Below are 19616 nucleotides of genomic sequence, written 5' to 3' on the forward strand. Positions count from 1 at the left end.
CCGCAATTGTTAATCCTTGTGTGTGTATCAGCAACCGATGTCTATTTTTATGGCAACGGTTTAGTCCTTGCTTTGATAACCAATGTCCAATTATATGGATTGGTTGAGCCCTTTCTTTATGGTTTGCTTTAATTATGGATTGTTTGATGGATTGTTTATGTGATATGGCTTAACTGTTTATTCTCACAGAAACAGTTTGCATCTTTCTTTATATATTATATATTATTATTATTGTTATGCCTAACATGTGTTGTTGACAAAAATTCTATTTTATACGCATATGCAGGTTATCGTAGAATTTAATGCACGTTGGTGACGACTTAGTGAAGAATTTAGTTAGAAGAATATTTTAATCAAGAAATATAAAATGTGTATTGTTGTATGAATTATATACTTGTTTGTATTTGATTTACTTGATAACTGAATTCAATTAATAGATATTGTCATTTAAATATTTCATGTTAGTACCTTGAGAGCTGTGACAATCAGTTCACACCCCGACATTTCCGTCTTAGGTTACGGTGTTGCAAGTTTTGTTCAGTTTAATAAATATTAAAAATATTTCATTATTGTGTTTTTCACATCTCAAAGGGAATCACGTGAACAGTTGATCAACACACGTAAGGTACTATAGCAGAAACGTAAGGACTCTGTAATCTATACGTCAGCTGCAACGATTGAAGTGGAGACTGTTGTCTACTTCTTAAACTGCTAGGAAATAAGTTGGTTTCCTAAAAATTGGCATCCCACTGTGGTAGACTTGAAGTTGATCTTTCATCTTCCATAGCCGGAATCTGAAAAGTAGTAAGATCAAAACTATCATCCTTGGGATACCATAGCCCTATGTCAGTATTACCCCTCAGATAGTGGAAAATAAGCTTTACAGCTGCCAGATGAGTCACTCGGGGACTCGATTGATACATGGCACACAATCAAACAACAAACATTATATCAGGACGCGATGCAGTAAGATGCATTAAAGAACCTATCATAGCTCGATAAAGAGTTGGACATCGTTGACATACTCCGTCGATAGATAAAGATCCCGTCGTCAGAATGATGAACCTGCAACCCTAAGAAGAAACCCATCTCTCCTATCGAACTCATTTTGAACTTTGTTTGCATTTTCTTTTTAAAGTTCTTACATAATTTGTTGTTTGTTGACACAAATATAATGCATCGACCTAAATTTAGACGAGGAGCAAATTTTCTTCGACTGTCTTATAAAAGAGAGTACAATCCACAGCCCCACGTTTGAAGCCACTATCAATCAAATGGTCAGCAAGTGTGATATACCAAGCTCTCGGGGCTTGGTGAAGACCATATAGAGCCTTGTTTAATCGGTAAACACGCATAGGATAGTCCGAATCTTCAAAATTAGAAGGTTGTTTCAGATACACCTCTTCATGAATTTCCTCGTTAAGAAACACACACTTAACGTCCAAATGATACACTTTGAAATTATTGAAGGCGGCATAGGCTAAAAAAATATGTATAGCCTCATTGTAGTCCACACCTTCTTGCTGATTAAATCCTTGAACAACTAAGCGTGCCTTGTTTTGCACAATTAACCCATGATCATATTTGTTACACTTAAATACCCATTTCACTGGAATAGCCTTTTGAACCTGATTCAGTTTATCATTAAGAACCCAACCACTTAGTCTCACGAACCGCTACAACTCTTCTTGCATAACTCCTACCCATGATGAATGTTGAAGTGTCGTAATAACATTTGTCAGTTCAATCTATGATAAAAAGCAAGTGTATCTCGTAATACTCATGGTACCCGATGCATGCATGTCATCATATGCACACAATACTTTATAATTTCATGCATTAGCAACTTATCGACATGTACAAACTCCTTCAATTACATCACCAATAATATTATCCTGAGGATGATAAGAATGATTCAGAATGGTCGGATTCTTAAGAAATACAACAATGTCTTGCATGTTGGTGACATTTTCTCTAGCCGTTTGTTCATTCACAGTTTGGGAAGATTCTTCAACATGTATCTCGGAAATATCCTGAGAATCAAAAAATGGAACATAAGAAGAATCTTCAAAGTCGGCATCATCAGAAGAAACTAAAACATCATCTGATGTTTCTGGTTGATCACATACATAATTATCTTAATAATTATAAGATCTTGGAATGGAAAAAATTGTTTTTCCGAATAAGCACGAACGATTTAAATAGACCGTGATAGTTGAACATCCAATCAGTTCCCTTGCCGGCTGGTGGTGTAGTGCATCGCTGGCAGTCAACGTGATACCATTCCTCGACACACCCAGAGGAGAAAATAAATACATGTTTCATAGGTTACGCATACCCAAGAAACCAACCCTCAATCACTTTCTTTTCAAATTTATCCATCTCACGCTTCAACATTGTACAAGGACACCCAAATGGTTCGAGAAATTGAAGATTCTGCTTAAAGTTATTAAGCAACTCATAACTTATCTTCTTGAGCTTCTTAACTATTAGAACACGACTCAATGTAAAGCATGCGACATTCACAGCCTCGTTACAAAATTGAATGGGAAACTTAGAATCTGCCAACATTGTTCTAGTCGCTTCAATCAACGTCTTATGCTTCCTCTCGGTAACACCATATTGTTGTGACACATATGGAGCATTGTATTCATGATGAATTCACTTTTAATACAGAAAAAGTCAAGCATACTATTCTTAAACTTCGTGCCATTATCACTTTGAATACGTCTTACTAAACGTTTATAAAGCTAATCGATCTTAGTGATAAAAATTTTCACAAGAACAAGTGCTCATAAATAATACCCACAAGAATCTTGAATAGTCGTCGGTAAAAACTAACAATAAGGATCTCCAGCAATACTTGAACAATTCACTGGACCAAACAAATCCATCTGAAGTCATTCCAAAGGTGAATCAAAAGAGTTAAAATGCTTAAATGGGTGCGATTTATTCTCTTGTTTTCCTTTCTTTCACGCAACACAGTGATCGGTTATCTTGAAATTTTTCAATGAAACGCGATCCACCAAATCATTTGTCGTCAAGTGATTCATCTTACGAATGTGAATGTGACTAATTCTCCTGTGCCAGAGGATCTTGTCTTTCCCAGTAGCTTTTGAGATGAAACATGTTGTTGTTGATGAAGGTAATACTTTAGAAGCCATATAAAGTATATAGATATCCTTTGATCGAGGTGATCGCATGAAACCATGTCCTCCGGAAAAACAAATCGCAATTTAAGAATAATACATTCTTTATCAGTGAATAAAGTGATTACCTTCTTATCCCAAATCTATGAAACACTCAACAGATTATGATCCAATTTATCACAATAATTTACTTTCTCGAATGTAATACGACCATTCGTTACTTCTCCCCTCTTTTTTAATCAACCCTCCTTGATTACTCGCAAATGCCACATAACCCGCTTGAATAGTTTTCATGTTTGAAGGAGATTAAGGTTGACGGTGATATGCCGAGAGCATCCACTATCCATGATCCATTTGTCTCCTGAAATATTCTTAGATGAACTCTTCAATCGTGGGCTCTGTCTTTGTTTCCTTTTGGCATAAAATTATTTTAGGTTTCCTCATTTGAAGAACTTCAACATGAACCTTACTTTCACTTGAATCATCTTTCATGTTATTCGGATGTGATTGATGAACTTGACAATAAGTCAACAGTTTCTTTGACTTTCGTTTAATATACCCATCACGTATCACACCCGAAACCACATTTTTACAAAATGTTTTAACAAACACAACCAGTTTGCATTTTACATTAGATTCTTGAAAGTTAACCGTAATCACCTTCCTAGGGTTAGTATCATGAAATATGATTCGTGAATCATCAAACTTGATTTATACATGTTAGCTTTATAAGATACTCTTAATCAAAGGAACTTGTTTCTTGTCAGGCTCGACTATTCACTTATCAACCATGTAACGAAAAATTATATGTTGACAAGATGGTTATGAAAATGCTTATGTTAAAACCCAATGAACATCAAAGGCGGAATCAATGATATTCAATGATGTTGCTTAAAGAAGACAAAGATCACAAAACACACAAGTTACTCAAAAGATTTCGATTGATATTAACTCAAAATACAAGGAAAATCTCTAGGGTTTTTAGTTGGAATGTTAGGTGGAGGCTACTTTCCTTATGAAATATTTTGATTGCTAAGAAAGTATAATCAGCCGTCAAATCACCTATTCTCTCCCCCGTCTATAATCCGCCGTCAAATCACATAACATATTCAAATGTATTCAAAATATTTACAAGTGTAAAAAGGTCTTCGAGCAAACTTTGTCTTTTTCGAGCAGACCTTGTAGACCATAAGTGTGCGGAGACATTTCTTCGAGCAAGCTTATATCAAACTTTGCTCGATAATATCCCACGAGCAAACTTGTTCTTCTTGATCTCTTCAACCTTTGTTGATAACTTATTCTAGCAAACTAAGTGTGATGGTGACACTGTAGCTTGCTCGAGGTTGAACCTTGCTCGTAGAAGTGCTTAGAATAATTCCATTGTAACTTCCTACCGATGTGCTTGAGATCTTTTTTATTAAAACCTTGCTCGAACTAGGAAAGTACTTGGTTTAAGCTTGTTTATGTCAAGAGTTTGCTCTTAAACAAACCTTGCTCAATGTAAGATATCATGCTTAATTATGTTCTAGGCTTGCTCGAAGTGCCAAGTTTGCTCGAATTCCATACTTAGCCATTTCTTGAGGAGGTTGAGAAGATTCCAATATTCCTTTATCAATTCTTGATCCCAAAAATCTCCCCTAGATTGGAACCAAATCAGATACATCAAAACACATGTAGTTACTTACACTTATCCAAAATACACATCAAATTCTCAAAAGCAATAAATTACATTACTTGAAAGAAATAACATTACATATTCAAATGATATTAGAAGGACATTACAAATCAAATAAACATAAACGAAAATATTCATCTTCTTGAGCTCCCTTGTCCTTCATCTCTCTTGTCAAACCTCACAGCTACAGCTTTTTGTTAAACTATAGATATCTCCCTATGGAATGGATGTTGAGATGGAAGGTTCCATCTCATTATGTCATAAAGATCATCCGCATGGAGATATTCTAAGTTAGAGTCTTCTTCAATGATTCCCATAAATGACCCTTAGAATTTCTCAAGATAAATGATTGAGTTTTCTTTTCAAAGTGTATTTGAGAAATTCTTCCATTCCTTTAAACTTTAGAATTGGGCCCACTCATCAGCCTCCTCATGTTGATACACTCCTTCATTGTAGCATAAGGGTTAATGACTTTTTTGGATTTCTGATAAGATAATTTAGTCACTCTTATGTCACTCATCCTCCTCTGCCTCTTTATTTTTTTAGCTTTAGTTTAATCCAGCTTTCTCTTCTTGTTTAGCAGAGGAAATCCCTTTCTAGCTTGTTCTTTTAAGTATTTTGAAAGGTCATTCGTCTGCTGATCAGCAAATAGTTCTCTCTGTAAATAATTATATAAGTGCAGACTTGCCAATTCTTCAAGCTGTTCTTTGTTAGTTAGAGTCTTCTACCTTTTCCCTAAGGGGCTGCAATTGGCTTTCATGTTCAGCCACTGCCTTACCCTTTTCTCTCATCCTTTCCTCCTTCACATCCAACAACCTAGATGGTCTAACCTCCCTAATAACAGTAGGTGGAATTTCATCTATCTTTTTGAACAACTCTTTCAACTCCTCATCCATTTCCAACTCTCTTTCTTCAACAATTAAAGAATCAATGGCATCAAATTCTCCATAAAGAATATCAATATTAGGTTCATGTTGATCTATTCAGAATTTTCAACAACCTCAATTGTTATATCAACATTAACAACAGTCACATCATTCACATCCTCATTATTAGCAACCATATCATCAACAATCACCTCAACCACATTCTCAACAATTTTATCATCTACATCCACTTCATCTGCAACCTCCTCATTAACCGCATTCTGATCAATCTCCCTTTCTTCAGTTTCATCATTATCATCACTAACATATAATACTTCAATCTATTTTAGGGATCTTCATAAACAGTTTCAAATATATTCTCCCCCTGTTTTGGTGCATATGAGGTCTTCTCAATCTCATACACAAGGGTTTGAATGCTATTCAATGCTTGTTCTAGATGGGATTCAAACTCCTTGTTTCTTCCCTTCAATTCAGAACTTTCATTACTTAGATCACAATTTTCCACAATAAGATCAAAATTTTGTTTCAAAATACCAAGAAGTGAAACTGGGGATTAGGTGAAAGGGTCAGAATCAGAAGTTTTAGAAGATTGGGTTGGTTGGGCTTGATGAATTGGGCTTTAGATAATTTGGAAGCTTGTGTGGGGTAAAGGGTTTGTTGTTTGGATTAAAGGTATATGGCTTTGGGTAGGTGGTGATAATGGAATATCATTTTGGTTAATTCTAGAGAGTGTGTTGGTGACTGGTATGCTGTATTGGGTTGGTTTATGAGACGGGAAGGAATATGTGTTGGCATATAATGGTCTGGATCATTTTGGTAGGTTTGTGGGTTTATGTTTGGGTTTGGGGTGAGGATAGCGGTGAAGGAATAATTAGCTCAAAGATTTAGGGATAGTGAGGTTGTGATGGGGATATAAGGCTCATGTATTTGGGATTGTGTTTGTGATTGTGATGGTGGTGAAACAGGTGGTGTTGGAGTTGAAACAATCTCATGATGTAGTGCCTCCTTCACAACTTGTACTACCTCTTCTTTCACAACATCATATCCTACATCAACATTATCATCATCATCATCATCTGATTTACTGTCATCCTCGTCCTCTTCATCACTTTCCTCAACATCGCTGCTCACCATATGCGAAGCATGAACCTCCATAACCTCCATGTCATTATTCACCAACCAAGGAAGGACATCAAACTCCACTTCCGGATTAAACTGGCTGGTTGCCCCAATCTGTTGATCCTTGTGAAGACATTAGGATCTAGCATAACATGTTTAGTACCAGCAGTTGGAAGATCATGATGTAATATGTTAAAGATGATCTGCATAAATCTTGGATACATTTAGAATCTATCTTTCTCTTCCTTTCTCACATTTTTAACCAGAGCTTCAAAAGTAATTCGTGAAAAATTGAATGGGTGGTTATACAACACAACTACAGTTGCAGTAGCTATTTCTCTGCTCATCAAGGTCCATGTCTCTCTTCTTGGTTCCATTCCATGAATAAGATGGTGAATAAGGAAACGGTAGAGTACTGGAAACATCCCCTTCTGGAATTGACCTTCGTTTATATTTTCTTGATAACCCATTGTTTCTTGAAAAATCTCAATAAAAATTATGGGGAATAAGATAACTGGACTTCAAGGTTATCATTCAACTGGAGGTTTACTCTAATAAGATGCTCTGTTATTTCGACCTCCATTCCCGACATAGTGGCCTCGATTCTTCTTCCATTAACATTGTCAAGAAGTTGTGCAGAGATCCAGAAATCAAGATGATGATTTGTGTAGATTATTGGACTTTCAGTCAACGCGAATTTTAGGTTGGAGCGAATCAACCAGTTTTTCATCAGCTCTACCGGGCAATTCTCCTCTGTAACTTGGAGAAACGCCCACATGTTGTGCTTTTTCTCAAACTTATAAGTTATTTCTGCACAAACAAAAACAAAAATACACATTCAAAGCGTAAATTAGTCAATATGAACATCAATTGAACATGCATGTATGTATAAATGAAGATGACATTATAAAAGGATAGTCTTTAAGAACCTGTTCTTCGACAATATAATAACCTAAACATAAAACATATATGTCATTAAAAGTTAAAATTAAAGACCTCAAACCATATAATGAGTGTCTAAAATCATTCAATTAAAGCTTACCAAGTCGGAATTAGGTTGATGGTAATATTTGGAAAGGATTAATGACCAACTTTTGGGTATCTTAGGTCGCGAGCAAGTTTACGATAATAGAAGAGAAAGAGTTGGAAAAGATGAATGAAAATTGTTTTCTAAGTGCCTCTTTTATGGTGTATGTTGAAGTTTAAACGTCTAGTGCTTAGACACCAAGACCAAGAAATATCCAAGGGGGAGTCTGTTAGTACATGAAATGTCTATCTCTTAGGTCTTGTAGTGATAAACGGGCTGAATATGTCAAATTAGTATGATTGTTAAGGGGCTTATAAGTGCTATCAACGTATAAGACTTATACGCAGCGTATAAGTCTTATACGCCAACAACACTTATACGACTCATATAATTTTGTATAAATAGTCTTAACTTGTCATATTTGTAAAAGAGTTTTAGGTAGAGCTTTTTGGTCCAACTTGTACTTGTTCTATAATTTTCATATTAGATTGTATTTCACTAATATTGAGATATGTGAGAAATAGAGAGAATATAATGAGTAACCTTGTGGTTTTCGATCACGTTTAGGGATTCCGCACCTTCATGTTGAATCTAGATATCGATCTACGTCTTGTTCACGACACGAACATGTTCCTATAGTGTATCCTTTATGCATTTGAAAGTAGGTTTTAAATGATTTTTGTCATTTAGTACATGAATACTGCCAAAACCCATATTTGAAATATTCAAGCACAAAGCTTGCTCGATAAAGTGTATTACCCAAACTTTTTCGTATTCAAAATTTATTCTTGTTTTAAAGTTATTAGAAATATACTATGAAAATAAAATGGAAGAAGTTTACTCAAATATACTAGGTTGCTGGAGAAGTTAATCACAAGCCATGTAATCAAGTATATTTGTTCAAATAGACAACTTTGCTCGAGATTAATAAAGATCCCAAAATAGTAACTTAAAAATATTCTTAAATGTCAAACCTTACTCAAATACTTTAACACAAAGTTTACTTGAATCTATTTGGACAAACAAAGAGTTAACATTGTTCAGAGATATTATTTCAAGTATTACTCAAAGAACAAAGCTTACTCGAAAATACTTCAAAAGCATAAAGTATGCTTGAGAATACTTATAATGTTATATGTTAACATAAAAGTGTGTTCAAAGCATAAAGTGTACCCGAGAAACGAAGTTCGCTCGAAAACACTTCAAATTTGCAAGTATGCTTGAAGAACACTTGAGATATTAAATCTAACTATACTATTAAAACAAGAGAGTTCTTGGACACATGGCATTTTCTCATTCGTCCAACCCTATTGCTTCCATATATAACAAACACTTATTTGATTTTCTTCACAATTAAATAATTCAAAAAGAAAATAAAATATCAAGTCTTCCTAATTTTTTTTCACATTTAAATGCTAAATCATAGTCAATACATTAACTATCTTTAAATCTTAGTCAATGTATTAATTAGAGCATCAATTTTAATATGTTTGTTATGACTTTCTATAACATGCTTAATTAATTTATGAATTCTTTTTGTTTAACTCATACAATATTCATTCTTTTTGTTTAACTCATACAATATTTTAAATTACAAAATAACATATTCCAAACATGAGAAGTCAATCAATTAATTTTCTTGTCCAGCTAAATTAATGGTACTCTTTTAAACAAATTTTCATTCTTACCATGTACGAAAATAAATTTTTGTATATCATAATATCATTATTTATTGCACTTCCTTACATATACCGATTACAAAATTATGGTTTATTAAACTAATCATTATGAAATTGTATTTCTTACAATATGAAGGATTATTATTCACTCATACACAATATTGAAGTTCTTGTATACATTGTTCCAGTGCTCATTTTCTATTATTTTATGCCCACTCAAGTTGATTGATATTTTTCTTATTTGATACTCCAATATATGTTGTTTATGTTTTCCCTTTAATATTTGTAATGTCCATCTATTTAAAATATTTATGGAATGCTAAAACAATATACCATAGACCTATAACTAAAGTTATTACTTTCAACAGAATGTGTTTGATACATTCTATATATTGTGGATTATTATCCTTCATTCAATTAACAAAACCAAAATTACAAGAGTGCATTGTTGTTTCTCTACTATTATTAAATCTTGTTGTGTATATTGCTAATATTTAGATTTATGTTGTCGCTCATTTTAATATGGTTTTGTATATTGATATTTTTTATATTTATGTTGTCACTCATTGTTTTTCTTAATTACTACTATATTAAAACAATATAATAATACATGACATCATTTTAGGGTGTCCACCTAGATGCCAACTAGATGCCATGTTACAAATTTCCTATTTAATTAATGTCAAATCATCTCATTCATACTATATAAAGCTTAACATTACATACACTAACATTTATTCTTATTTCTCTTACTTGTGGTTTAGCCGTTTCTGCTGACTATCTTTTCTGTATTTCCGATAAAATATTTATTCTAAGCTAATGGTCAATTATCATGTATTATTTGTTATTTTCATTGTCATTTCAGTTTCTTTGCACTTTGTTGTTTGTATTGTTTTTAATTGAAATATGATATTCCTATAATCTATTTAGGTTTTACATCAAACTCCAAGATTCAATGGACATATGGAAGTTTCTCTAGCTACTTTATCTTCCATACAATGATTGTTTATTTCTGTTATGTTTAAAATTTCTCTAATTGCATCTATCCGCCGTTGGTAATTTCTACTAAACCAAAATATATGTTTTTATTTTTAATTTAGCCGAAATAATAGATTATATAACATTAATTTAATTTTAAACATTTCAGCTTATAACGGCCCAACTTGTAAAATAACTAATTATCTTGAAGGAGTATTTGCTGGGAAAAGGTTAATTGGTGACTTTCAACGCATTCCATTTTGTATACATTTCAAAAATAACTAATTAGTGAGTAGTTCAGTAAATGAAATATTTTTATAATATTATAACTATTAGGCATGACTTTCTAGGCATTCCATTGTGGATACATTTCAAAAACATAACATTTATATAAAATTATTCGTTCATATAAATACAAAATTTACAATATATTTCAATATATTAAAATATATATTTATAACTAACGTTTTTTTATATAATTTTCTCCAGTGTAGTACACATGTCACTAACCTATTACCTATTACAGCATATATTTTCAAATGTTTTTCTTAATTTTACAAAGTTTTTGGGCATGTAACATATGAATTAAATAGATTTTGCATGTTTTTCTTAATGTATTTTTTGGTTCATGTTTTAAGTTATATAGATGATTGAACTTGTAATTTTACTCTTATAAATAATAATTCATATAGAATTATTTTCCTTTTAGAAATACAACATTTTACACTTCAGTATAGTGTATAACATATACATATATATGACATATTATGTATTTTACACCTGTGTGGTAAACGATTATTTGATTTACTAACTCGTGTTGAACATTTCGTTTTTTATTTTAAAATAATTTATTTTTTTACAACCAAAACTTAGTCTTTGTAAATTTATATTTTAAATCCGTGACAAGATTTTTTTAAGCATCATTTTTATACACACAAAATGTTATATAATAAAATTGTTATGAATGTTTTATTTTTAAAATAAATCACACCAAATTTTGGTTTGCCACTTTAAATTAATAGTGCGTAAATATATTAAAAACTCATTAAAAAATCATCAATGAAGATTATTATATGAAAGAACTGAATTTACATATTATATCATAATTTTCACGACTCAAGGTGGATCTTTAAAACATCATTTTTTTATTTTTAATATTTTTTATGAACAATCTAATTATGAGTAATTTAATTAAATTATTTTTATCACATAACAATTCTCTTACGCAACGACTCAGAATCAAGTTCGGAAATGTTAGATAAAAAAATAATGAATTACTTGAAGACAATGTTGGATTCTCAAAATCCTTTGGTTCAAGGACACCGGATGGTAAGTTATTCTTTTAAAAACGATCCTGGTATGGATTTAAAGTTGTGCATTATCGGAACAAGACAAAAGGATGCAAGGACTTACAACCTGTCAAAAACTTCTAAAGTTGTAGCGTTAATTGGTGGTGATATTGGTGAAACAATAGAAATCTGTCTATTGTTTTATTTCAAATAAACCGACAAGTTTACTCGAAACACAAATTTCAAGTAAACATTTATCAAGTATGCTCGAACTAATTAGACTGCAAATAAAACAACTTAGTTTACTTGAAAGTTCATAAACATTTAAGCTTACTCGAAAGTACAAATTCAGAGTAAAAATGCAACACTTTTTTGACTTAAACCTTTCTTTTAAACTGTTTTATCATCTGGGTTCAAATTTAAAGAGCAAATGATGCATTATGAGATCAAATTTCAGTCTTTGTCATTTTAAATCCTTTTTTCTTTTATGAAATGATCTCAACATGGGATCATATTAATTAAGTTACCTTTCAATACTTCATTCATAGCATATATTGTGAAACATTAGGCAGGTTAAAAGCAGATTATTACTTAGCATGAATTTCATTACTTTGTGTGGTATGCTTAAGATTCAGTTAGTTGCATAATACATAAATGGATAACACTTATATGATATCCCATATCTCTTCTCAAGGCTTATTTGGCTTTCTCCAAATCACCCCCCAAATTGACTTCAACCGCCTGATATCTAGTCAAAATATTTTAATGACACAACATTTATAAATTTGTTTAATAGCTTCAACTTTTAAAACATTAAGGTTAAACGTTGGACTTACATGCAAAGCAATACACACTTACATGCCTTACATTGAAGGTGTTTAAAACTTATTTGATGTCCCACCTTTGTAGTTCAAGATTAAACCCACATGTATGTGAATTTTATCAACTTTTAGAATTTTATTAACTTTTGGTTGATGTATAGTCCTTTTGTTCAAATTTGTTCTTTGTCACATATATAAAATGATTAATTTTGAGTGACCAAATACCAACGTGCTTGTGTATGACTGGATAGTTACTTTTATGCCTATCATTTGGAGACATTTATCTTGAAATATGCATATTTCAAAAAAGTATCTCCACATTAAGTTTAGCATATTCTTTTTGTTTATATCACCTCAGTTTTTACACATCATAAAAAGCTACCATGCATATTAATGACTGCTCTAACAGTGGTTTCGGCCTAATTAGATTCATATGATTGGTATAAATAATCAATCTACTATCATTTCCCAAAAGGTTGGATCAATCTTCATTGAAAAACCTTTCAAGCTTCTTTAAAGCTTGAACTGAATAATCTTATTAGGCTCATCACCATTAAGTTTCTCATTTGTTAAAAAATATTTTACTTTGAAAAACTTCTTTGAATAATGTTCATCTTAGAACAAAAGTTTTACTATCAAAGCAAATTTTGACACAAGCAAATTGTAACATAAACAAACATAATCAGCAAATCACATTTATGCATAGACACAAGTAGGCTAACATGAAATCCTAAACAAGCTAACATGTATAATCTAGGTTGTTCTAAGCACATAATCATTTCAAACAATTAAATCATGATCAAGTTATTAGATAAGTATGCAAATAAAAATTTCAGAGCAGATTTAATCATACTCATCAAACTATCATGAATCTTAATCACATAAACATACTTAAGCATCATAGATACCTAAGTCAGATATATTCATTTAACACATATCAATCATAGCAAAATTCACACATTAACACAAAAGTCACTCAAGACCTTTGAATTGATAATCAATAAGAACATGTGAGCATACATCATTAATTAAACTTCATCAGAGTTGATCATGCTAAAAGCTTTTAATAAAAAGTTGAATCTAGTCATATCTAGTGGCTTGGTGAATAAAGTAGCCAAGTTGTCAATAGTGTCAACTCTTTTCATTTCTATTAGTTCTTTCTCATTTCAATCTCTGATAAAATGGTATCTGATATCAATATGTTTGGTCTTTGAGTGTTGAACATGATTTTTAGCAATGAACAGAGCAGCCGTATTATCAATAAAAATTGGTGTGTTCAAGTAATTCAGACCATAATAAAGTTGTTGATTCTGAATCCAGAGGATTTGAGCACAGCATGCAGATGCATCATGTATTCAGCTCGCTTCATCAATTGAAATTGATACAATTGTTTACTTCTTGTATTGCCATGAAACCAGCGTGTTTCCCAAGAATTTACATCCAACTGATGTTGACTTCCTGCTCATATTGCATCCATCGTAGCCACTATCTGTGTAGGTAATGAGATCAAAAGCATTGGTCCTGGGATACCAAATACCCAAGTCAGGCTTTCCTTTCAAGTATCTAAAGATTCTCTTGAAAGTAGTCATATGAGATACTTTAGGATGTGCTTGGAATCTTGCACACACAGACACACACACAACAAACATGATATATGGTCTTAATGCAGTTAGATACATCAGATATCCGATCTTAGCTTTGATACCAGTTGTCCGGATCGATTAATCACTTATCAACATCGTAACAAAAAAGTATATGTTGACAAGCCGGTTACGAAAATGATTATGTGAAAACCCAATAAACATCGTAGTTGGAATCAACGATATTCAATGATGTTGCTTGAAGAACATAAAGATGACACACACACACAAGTTACTCAAAAGATTTCCATTGATATTAACTCAGAACGCACAAGTTAAGTTAGGAGCCCATTCGTTATAGAGATATAACGAATGGATGCTCATTTGTTAAGTTAATCGCTATTCGTTATGGAGATATAACTAATGGGAGCTCATTCTTGATGGGAATACCCCATTCGTTAGTGATGTTAACTAATGGGGGCTAGGCCTATATATATACATTTACTATTCATTGATGAGTAGATATTCCTGCTTAACTTATCAAGGTTCCATTACCATGCCAGATTATCTCTATATATCCATAAATTATATTTAACATATTCACCATAACGTATTGAAAAAAGTATTTGTTATAAGTATTCATCTCGTGTTAACGTATTGACGTATCGTGTTAGCGGCTAAATCTTGGCACGTATTAGGTTTTTCAATGGGAAACTTCTGGTTGAAAAGATGCAACCAAAACTTTAGAATCATTAAATTGAATAGAACATGTATTCTTATAAAAATCAAGATTGGAAAAATATGAAAAACTTTGTAAAGTATCCGTTCCATTTGAACTAACAAATTTAATAGGTTCCACAAATCTCACTTGAGTATTTACTTTAGGCTTATAAACTGCCTTGTTTATCAACTTGGATTGCTAAAAAGATTTTTCAAAGTCATTTAACCTTTAACAACTCATTATGAAAGACACTCTCAATCAAATCAGGCTTGGTTAAGTACAAAGGAATGTTTTTTCATCGAATACTTTATTGACGCCTTTTAAATTAATTAACCCTCCAAGTTTTTACTTTAACATTAGTTGGACTAATGAATTGCATTAAATCCTCATCAGAAATGATTGGTTTTTCTGATTTCATTTCAATCACCTTTGGCATGTTTTAACCCTACACAGCTTCTTGAAACTCATGTGGTTCACAAAGAATATGATTAAAACGAGGAATGTTCAGTTCTTTGCGTTGGGTTTTAACAAGATTATCAAAGTCATATAAACCCTTGTATATGAAAAACGCAGCGGATAAAATAGATTTAAATCTTGTGATTTAGATCAATATAAAACCCGTTTTATATGTAAAACCCAAGCCCCGGATCCATATACAAATTTGCATGCATACAAAACCAACATCCATAGGGGGTTTATGTAATACAACCTTTCAAGAAGTAAGAAAGATGAAGGAGATGACGGTTTGAATAGCAACTTCAATGGAGAAAACCTCAAGCTTGTATACCCAACGAGCTCCAACAAACACCTTGGTTGCTAGGGTCCTAACACTTGATGCAAGAACAAACCCTTTTGTTCTTTTTCTTCTGGATGTTCTCGTCTCCTGATGGAAAGAAAAGAAAGAAGAGATGTATGTGTGTGTGTGTGTGTGTGTGAGTGTAGAGATTATTCACCCATGACAGAACCGAGCTCCGGCGCGGAAGCGTGAATAATCGTTCTTAAACAACGGTGTGGAGCTCGGAACTAGGGTTAGGATCGAATCTCACTCGTATTCACTCTTGAAAGATGTTTGGACGGATGAGGTGTATTGAAAGTAGGATGAACAATTGTAATCAAAACACAAAAGATAGAAATGGTAGTATGAAATATTAGCCGAATGATTCTTATTAAGTTGAAACACTCATATATACATTCATACATACAATCGATTAAGAAATATCAGCTGCCACCAGGAGAGCTCATCCTGGAGGTGGAGACTCTCTCAAAGGGATAAAACCCTAAATCTCACACATACAAAATACAGTCACTCATACTAGACAAATGAATAAAAACATCTATTTATACTAGTCTAGCATGACTTGGTCTTCAAGCCATCCACCCTCGGTTGAGACCAAATAATATATTTTTCACCCACAGATAAATTCGATGTGTCGGTCTAAAACATAAGTTCCTACAATCTCCCCCTTAGACCGATTCCATCGAATTTCTTCTATGATCACCTCATAACTCGTTGTCTTTCATTGAAATTCTCCCCCCTCACGTTAAGCTTCTCCCATTGTTCATTTCGAATTATCACTCTTATACCACTTTTGGATATAGTTGTATGGGCATATGAACAAGGCTTTGAACTTCAAAGATCAACTTCAAGTAACAAGGTTATCACAAAAAGAAATAAACTCATTGTGATAATCAAATAATCTTCCATTCTTCAAATTTGTTTCTTCCCCTGTAAATTATCTTCAAACCATTCCCTAAATTAAGATAGCATTCAAGTTCAACCATAACCCGTTCTTTACTATTCAAGTGACTATTTCATAGGAGGTTGAACTCTACTGATCATCCTTTCAACATTGTTGCTTGAGATGACTCTATCTTCTCATCCGTACTAGGAAATCTGAAAACTGACAAACGATGAAACATCTTTGAAAAACCTTGGATTATTAATCTTGATCAACTTTTCCTTAACTCAAGTCTTTTACTTTATTTGAAGCATGCCATTTGCAATGAAATTCAAAGATTTTTACTCCCTTAATTTCGTTGCAATTGTCTTTAATAAATGTGTCTTCAAATCAAGTGTGGGTGAATCAATCTTGACCATCCTTATCAGGATTGTAGAAATCTGAAAATAAGCATATTCATATGTTGGTTGATACTAAAAGTGAATAAATCCTTAAGCTTGGTCAACACTTGTTCTTGTAAAGCTTTTAATGAAGTCGTGAAATTAGATGAGGTTTGAATTCCATAAGCTTGTTGATGATTGGAGAAAAATTACCAAAATACCCCTGGTATATATCTTCCGTAGAGAACAGATTGGTCAAACGGTTAACGGCACCAAAAATCTCAAAAGTTTCTTCAAAACCTTGAAATATTTCACAAACTTTGTTTCCTAGCACACAGTGTGCTTGTGATCATTTTCCTAGCACAAAGTGTACCCGGAAGCTGTTTCCTAGCACAAAGTGTACTCTGAAAGCAAAACACTTGTGATTTTTCATTTTTCACCAAGCAAAGAGTGTGCTCGGGAGCAAAAGTGTGCTCAGAAGTCTTCACTAGTACAGAGTGTTCTCGGGAATACTTGTGATTTTTCATTTTCTTCACTTAGCACCAAGCATGCTTGCGAGTAAAAGTGTACTCGGGAGCAAGGGTGTGCTCGACACAAACTTGAGTTTTCTCTTCAAAAGCATAATTGCTCAATGAAAAAACAAAGTATGCTCGAAAAAGAGTCTGCTTGAATAAATGACAAAGTGTGTTCGAGACTTAAAGAAGATAGTTTTCTTGAGAAGACAAAGGATATTCTCTGGGTTTCACAATGTGTGTTCGAATTTGATGTGCTCGATATAAGATGTGCTCGAAATAACCTGTGCTTGAGCCAAACAAAGATGTGCTTGGGCAAAACACCTCCTGTGCTCGAAGCAACACTTAGTCATTTTCCATACCCGAGTTCAGTCTTATATGATCATAGTATGCTCGAGACACCAAAACTTCATTACTGCATAATCAGTTACTGATTTGCCCTTGCAGAACCTGCTTGAATATTCACTTTGCATCTGCTGCAACAAACCATAATGATATTGCCTGTAGTACATGTTCATTTCTAACTTGTACATTCTCCATACCAGTTTGTACCAGTGGCAATGTTTGTCTACCAAATCATGTACAGTTCGAGCAGCACAAATAACATAAACAACAACGAGCACACATAAACCCTAATTTTTAGATCTGGAAACAGGTATCATAATCTGAAATTAATCATTGTAGCAATATCCACGCTATCTCGAAATCAAAGAAACCTATGTTCATATCATAATCAACCTTTTCAGATCTGGAAATCATCAAATGAAGAGTGTTTCCCCAAAACGAGCCAAATAACACTGTTACATCAGATCTGGACCGTTCTGACCAAAAAAACATGAAATTGATGTTGGATCTCCAAACGAGTCATCAACCCCAACATCAATCCATATACTTATCTCCAAATCATCAGATAATTTCAAAACCCCCAAAAATAATTTCAACGAACTTCATTGTTTAACGTCCATGGTGGATTTTAGAGCGAAATGAATCTGTTCAACGGTTAGTCTGAACGATTCGGTAACCCCGCTCTGATACCAATTGACAGAACCAAGCCCCGGCGTGGAAGCGTGAATAATCGGTCTTAAACAACAGTGTGGAGCTCGGAACTAGGGTTAGGATCGAATCTCACTTGTATTCACTCTTGAAAGATGTTTGGACGGATGAGGTGTATTGGAAGAGAGCCTGATTTGATTAACAATCAACAATAAAGTAGGATGAACAATTGTAATCAAAAGACAAATATAGAAATGGTAGTATGAAATATTAGCCGAATAATTCTCATTAAAATGAAACACTCATACATACATTCATACATACAATCGATTAAGAAATATCAGCTGCCACCAGGAGAGCTCATCCTGAAGGCGGAGACTCTCTCAAAGGGATAAAACCTCTCATACATACACAATACAGTCACTCATGCTAGACAAATGAATAAAAACATCTATTTATACTAGTCTAGCATGACTTGGTCTTCAAGCCATCCACCCTTGGTTGAGACCAAATAATATATTTTTCACCCACAGATTAATTTGATGCGTCGGTCTAAAACATAAGTTCCAACAACCCAAGAATTATGATCCTCCAATCCCTCTCTTGCATGTCTTGAAAGAAACAAAAGGAGGAGAGAGAAGAGGGAAGAGGTTTTTCCCACCCAAAATTTAAATCCCCTTTTATTACTTACAATTTATTTACTTATAATATTTATGTTATAATCATAACATAAGTAACATACAATATGTCATATAACCAATTTAAATAACATCTCTCAAAATATAAATTATCCATATAATTTATTTAACACACAAATGCAAATATTTAGAAAACCCAATTTCCAAATATTTTAAGTGTTGATAATCATTACTTAGATCATATCTAATAATAATTATCGTGGCGTTTGTCTAGCCTGTTATGGGTATGACCCAACTTGGATCAATACGTACTAGCCACATCAACTCTAATGTGTGTCTTGGGCAGATCGATTCCTACACTTTGTGTACCATTTCGGGTTCAAACATATCCTCATTACCACCCCATCAACAGATTTAGCAAATACTTTATCACTTCGAATATGAGTTTCAGGAGTTCAAACTTTTAAAACTGGTTTTTCTTGTTTAATT

Source organism: Bidens hawaiensis, unplaced genomic scaffold (genome assembly GCF_021521415.1).
Source record: "Bidens hawaiensis isolate Kalapana, Puna unplaced genomic scaffold, B.hawaiensis_p1.1 tig00009092_1, whole genome shotgun sequence".
Classification (NCBI taxonomy): Eukaryota; Viridiplantae; Streptophyta; class Magnoliopsida; order Asterales; family Asteraceae; genus Bidens; species Bidens hawaiensis.